Source organism: Vigna unguiculata, unplaced genomic scaffold, assembly GCF_037176805.1.
Source record: "Vigna unguiculata cultivar grain cowpea cultivar isolate G323 ecotype 2 unplaced genomic scaffold, ASM3717680v1 ptg000380l, whole genome shotgun sequence".
NCBI classification, from domain to species: domain Eukaryota; kingdom Viridiplantae; phylum Streptophyta; class Magnoliopsida; order Fabales; family Fabaceae; genus Vigna; species Vigna unguiculata.
In genome coordinates this window covers 1-5601 of record NW_028197015.1, presented here as the reverse complement: position 1 = coordinate 5601, position 5601 = coordinate 1, and the positions used below count along the sequence as shown (strand labels likewise).

The following is a 5601-nucleotide window of genomic DNA, read 5'->3' as shown; positions in this document are numbered from 1 at the left end:
TTAAAAGAAACAAAATATGTTGTAATATAAGAGAATCTATTCTCTTTCTTTGTCGTTTTTTAATTATCTTGGAGATTTCATAATGCTTACTCTAAAACTTTTTGTTTATACGGTAGTGATCTTTTTCGTTTCTCTTTTCATCTTCGGATTCCTATCTAACGATCCAGGACGTAATCCAGGACGTGAAGAATAGAATAAGAAAAAAGTGGATTCTGTGTTTTCTTGCTTGTGCGGAATTTTGAAATATTTTTAGGATTTTCTCTATTTTAACATCTTTAACTAGTAAATAAAAAAAACAAGTTCAAAAAAAAATACCAAATTATCAACGGAAAGAGAGGGATTCGAACCCTCGGTACAAGAATTTGTACAACGGATTAGCAATCCGACGCTATAGTCCACTCAGCCATCTCTCCCCAATTGAAAAAAAAAAGAATTACTTTGTTTATGTTATATCACATAAACAAGAAGAACAAAAAGGGAGCTTAAAAAAAAAAGAGACTTGCTTTTTTTTTATTCTTTTTTATCTTATCTATCTTTTTTTTATTATTCTATATATTTTAGTTTTCTTTTTTTCTTTTTATACAGCCAATGAGCCCGGCCAGTACCTAGTCGGGCTCTTTTTCTTTTATTCCCATGAATATTGAAGAAAAATTCTTTATTTGAATATATTTTATTCGAAAAAAAAATATTTGTAAAAATATTTGTAATTAAAAAAAAAATAAGAGATACGGATAGATTCCTATGAGATAAAACCAAAATAAGATAATATAAAAATGTTCTCTTTTCTTACTCCCTCTCTTTTTTCTGGTAACGTAAATTGTATATATATATAACCTTCAGCAAAATAAAAAAATGAAAATTATCCCGTTTTTCAAATTTCATTAGAAGATTCTCTAATGAAACATGTCAATACTCGACTTATTAGAATATTATGCCTCCCATTTCTTTATTTTGTCTGATTGCTTTGTTCAACAAAAGATACAATAATGATATTGTAGCGGGTATAGTTTAGTGGTAAAAGTGCGATTCGTTTCAAGGACCCCCCAAAAGTTAAGGGATCCCCCATTTGATTCATATGCCGATCAAAAACTTTATTTTTTACTTAAAGGGACTCCTTTATACCCCTCGATGAATTATTTGCGGTATAATATACATTATTGTAATTTGTATACAAGAAGAATCAAATCGAATTTGACAAATTGAGTTTTAAAATTATGAAACATAAGTTTTTGGAATTGGATCTATAATCCGAATTTTTTGAGTATTACTAAAGGATCTATGGAGAGAAATATACAAAGTTTCTTTCTAATCGTAACTAAATCTTCCATTTTTTTGCATAGTAAAAATTGAAGCAAAATAGCTATTAAACGATTCTTTTAGTTTACTAGAGACATCGACATTTTTTTAGCTCGACGGAAATTTTCTTCTTTTCCTAAAGATTTTCTGAAATAGAAATAGAGAACGAAGTAACTAGAAAAAAAACATAGATTGTTAGAATATTGCTCTTCTAGAGGGATCATCTAAAAAGCAAGATATTTGAAACCTATTCATACAAAAAGGCTGACATAGATGTTATGGGTCAATTTTTTTTATTGTCCATCTCTTCATTCCGTAAAGGAGCCGAATGAAACAAAAGTTTCACGTTCAGTTTTGAATTAGAGACGTTAAATCAAAATGATGAATCAACGTCGACTATAACCCTTAGCCTTCCAAGCTAACGATGCGGGTTCGATTCCCGCTACCCGCTTCTATTTTATTCTATTTAAATCTATCTTTTTTCTTCGAGAATGAATCTAGAATTCTTAAAGAATTTGTCAATTCTTCATTTTCATTTCTTAATTTAGTTTTAGTTATATATATTCAATTATATTCAATTGATTTTTCTTTTTTATTTTTTTTTTCTTTTATTCTAAATATTTGATTTATTTTATTTTTATAATTTCTAGAATTCTTTATATTTGTTTGATTCTTTAATCTTTTTAATAAGGTTTAGTTAAAAAGGTTAAAGAATCAAATATAAAATAGAAGCGTCCATTGTCTAATGGATAGGACAGAGGTCTTCTAAACCTTAGGTATAGGTTCAAATCCTATTGGACGCAAGTTGTTTGCATATCTAATTTCAACCTTGTCCTTCTATTTTTTTTGATTTATTACATTTTGATTCGAATTCATTATATATAATATTCAAATGAAATAAAAACATATTAAAAGATACTAATTATAAAAATTGGAAAATTGAATTACAAAATTATTTAATGATTCATCAATTTTTTTCTACTTGTTCCTGGAATAAAAAGAGTTCCATCTGTTCTTTAATAGCGTCCTTTAAAAGGGCTTCTGCTTCCCCAGTGAATGTCTTGGTAGAAGATATGATTTCTTTGAATTGAGGTTTATTCGTCTTTAAGTAAGCACGTAACTCAACAAGAAATTTCCTTACCTGTCCAATTTCTAATGAATCAAGATAACCATTCGTTCCGGTATAAATAGTTACTATCTGTTCTTCCACAGTAAGAGGAGCTGATTGGGATTGTTTAAGCAACTCGCGCAATCGTTGACCTCTTGCTAATTGATTTTGAGTAGCTTTATCTAGATCAGAAGCGAATTGTGCAAAAGCTTCTAATTCTGCGAATTGTGCTAATTCCAATTTTAATTTACCAGCTACTTGTTTCATGGCTTTGATTTGAGCCGCCGATCCAACTCTGGAAACTGAAATACCAACATTAATAGCGGGTCTTATTCCAGCATTGAATAGATCGGCCGATAAGAATATTTGGCCATCTGTAATGGAAATTACATTCGTAGGAATATAAGCTGAAACATCTCCCGATTGAGTTTCAACTATTGGTAAAGCAGTCATACTTCCTTCGCCTAACTGAGAACTTAATTTAGCGGCTCTTTCCAAAAGACGCGAATGTAAATAAAAAACATCCCCTGGATAAGCTTCGCGACCTGGTGGTCTTCGTAATAGAAGAGACATTTGCCGATAAGCCTGTGCTTGTTTGGAGAGATCGTCATAAATGATTAAAGTGTGACGTTCACGGTACATAAAATATTCAGCCAGAGCTGCTCCTGTATAAGGCGCGAGGTATTGTAATGTAGCTGGAGAATCCGCTGTTTCAGCTACTACAATAGTGTATTCCATTGCTCCTCTTTCTTGTAAGGTAGTCACCACTTGAGCCACAGAAGATGCTTTTTGACCAACAGCTACATAAACACATATTACATTTTGTCCCTGTTGATTGAGAATTGTATCTGTGGCTACTGCTGTTTTACCTGTTTGTCTATCTCCAATAATTAATTCTCGCTGGCCCCGTCCTATGGGGATCATCGAATCAATAGCAATAAGTCCTGTTTGGAGAGGCTCATATACCGAACGTCTTGAAATAATACCGGGAGCGGGAGATTCTATTAATCGAGATTCCGAAGCTGAAATTTCTCCTCGACCGTCAATTGGTTTAGCCAGGGCATTTATAACACGACTCAAATAAGCTTCACTTACAGGTATCTGAGCAATTCTTCCTGTTGCTTTTACTGAACTTCCCTCTTGTATCAGCAAACCATCACCCATTAATACAACACCAACATTTTTTGATTCCAAATTCAAAGCAATGCCTATAGTACCTTCTTCAAATTCCACCAATTCACCCGCCATTACTTCATCAAGACCATAAATACGAGCAATACCATCGCCTACTTGAAGTACGGTACCAGTATTTACAATTTTTACTTCTGTATTATATTGCTCAATGCGTTCACGGATAATTTTACTAATTTCATCTGCACGAATGGTTACCATGAAAATATCTTAAATTTATTTTTTATAAGAAAAAAATGATGCCTATACTCTATTGTATAATAGAAAGCCTAATCAGTTATTTTTTTATTTCATCATCCCAAACATGCCAATATTAGCACTAACAGTACGTAAATGTAACTCGTTGTTCAAGCAACTATTTAGAGTTCCTAGAGCTCCCTGTAAGGCTTGTTGTAAAACCCGCTGTCGAACTTGATTAATAACTCTTTGTTGTTCAAAATCAATAGCTTCGTTTTTGTAATTTTCTAATTGTTCCAAAGTCGTATAAATTGAATTAATTAAATTCAATTTTTCTCGTTTGATCTCAGAATAGCCATTCACCCGAAACAGATCTGCTTCTGTTTCAACTTTCCTTAAGCGGGCCTGGGCTTTTTCGAGCTGTTCAATGGCGTTTTCCTGTAATTCTTCTGAGTTTCGAATAGTTCTCCAGATTTTCTGTTTTCGATTATCTAATAAATCACGTAATGAAAGTAGACTCTCTTTCCATCCATTTCAAAATGTCTATGATCTCTTCCCGAACCAAACATGAATCTTTCGATTCATTTGGCTCTCACACTCAATTACTTATCGGAAATTTACCAATTTTTTATGTAATGAGCCTATCCTCTCTTCTCTATTCAAAGTGAAAACAATTACCAATATAAGACTAGAATATTCGGAGGACTCTTTTGACCAAACAAATATATGTCAACAAAGTTGTTTTTTTATTCAAATCCAAAGACTTCTTTTGAATTTATACATAGGTCATCCATCGATTACGCATCGTACAAAGGGGAGGTTTAAATTCACCCGTTTTTTATTTCTCGCCATAAATAGGATTCAAGCCATTTTTTTTATCGACATGAGTGTTTTATATCGAAAAAAAATCGAATAATTTTTTTGAAACCGTTTCCTTTCTGTATTAATATAGCGGTAGAAAGAGTACTACACTGCGTATAGACTTCAAACTCTTTTTAACCATGGTAATAGTCCAAAATTTTTGGTAAATAGAGAATCAAAGTGGATTACCAATAAAGCGCGAAATGCTATGGTTCTTTAAGATTTTTCTTAATTTATTCAAAAAAGAAAATGAATTCAGAAGTAATTCGCGGGATTCTGCACATTTTCTTAATTCTAACTAAACTAAAAAGTGCAGTTTGGTTAAATCCAATTTATTCTTTGAAATAAACAACTCGCACACACTCCCTTTCCAAAAAAAACCAGTAGACCTAACACTACACTAAGATTTATTGGATTTGTTGCTAAAATATCGGTATTAAACACGAAACTTCCGGCGGATGGCCAGGAGCCCAAACAAAGGAAAGAATCGGTTATATTTTTCATATGATCTCATCTCCTCTTATGAATAGACTAATTATCTTTCTAATATTCCTATTAGATAGATAATATAATAATCTAATTGGAATATATAATTATAGAATTTGATATAATTTGGATTGGTCAATCAATTGGAAGATTCCCTAAAAGAATGATACTTCTTAGAATTAGATACCAGTTCTTTTATCAATTGCAAAATCTATCTAGTTTGAACACTTTCAAAAAATTATCTTAAAAGAAATAAAATAAAAGAGGGGTTCATTGGACTAAACAAAAAGAAGAAAGAGGGTGAATAAGTATGTGAATACCTTTCAATTAGTCCTTCTCCTGTGTTCTTATCCGAACAGATAAAGAATTGTAGGAGTGAATTATTAATATAATTCGAAAAAGGAAGTCCACATATGTATTTTTATCTTTTTAGGATTAAACAAAAGGATTAGCAAATAAAAGTGCTAATGCTACAACCAGCC

At 31.7% G+C, this 5601-nt stretch overlaps 1 non-coding gene across 1 annotated transcript; it reads left to right on the top strand.

The window, feature by feature from the left end:
- The first annotated feature begins 2027 nt into the window (after positions 1-2027).
- Positions 2028-2099, top strand: TRNAR-UCU (transfer RNA arginine (anticodon UCU)). The gene has a single exon. It is a non-coding gene; the product is annotated as a tRNA-Arg (tRNA).
- The last annotated feature ends 3502 nt before the right edge of the window (positions 2100-5601 follow it).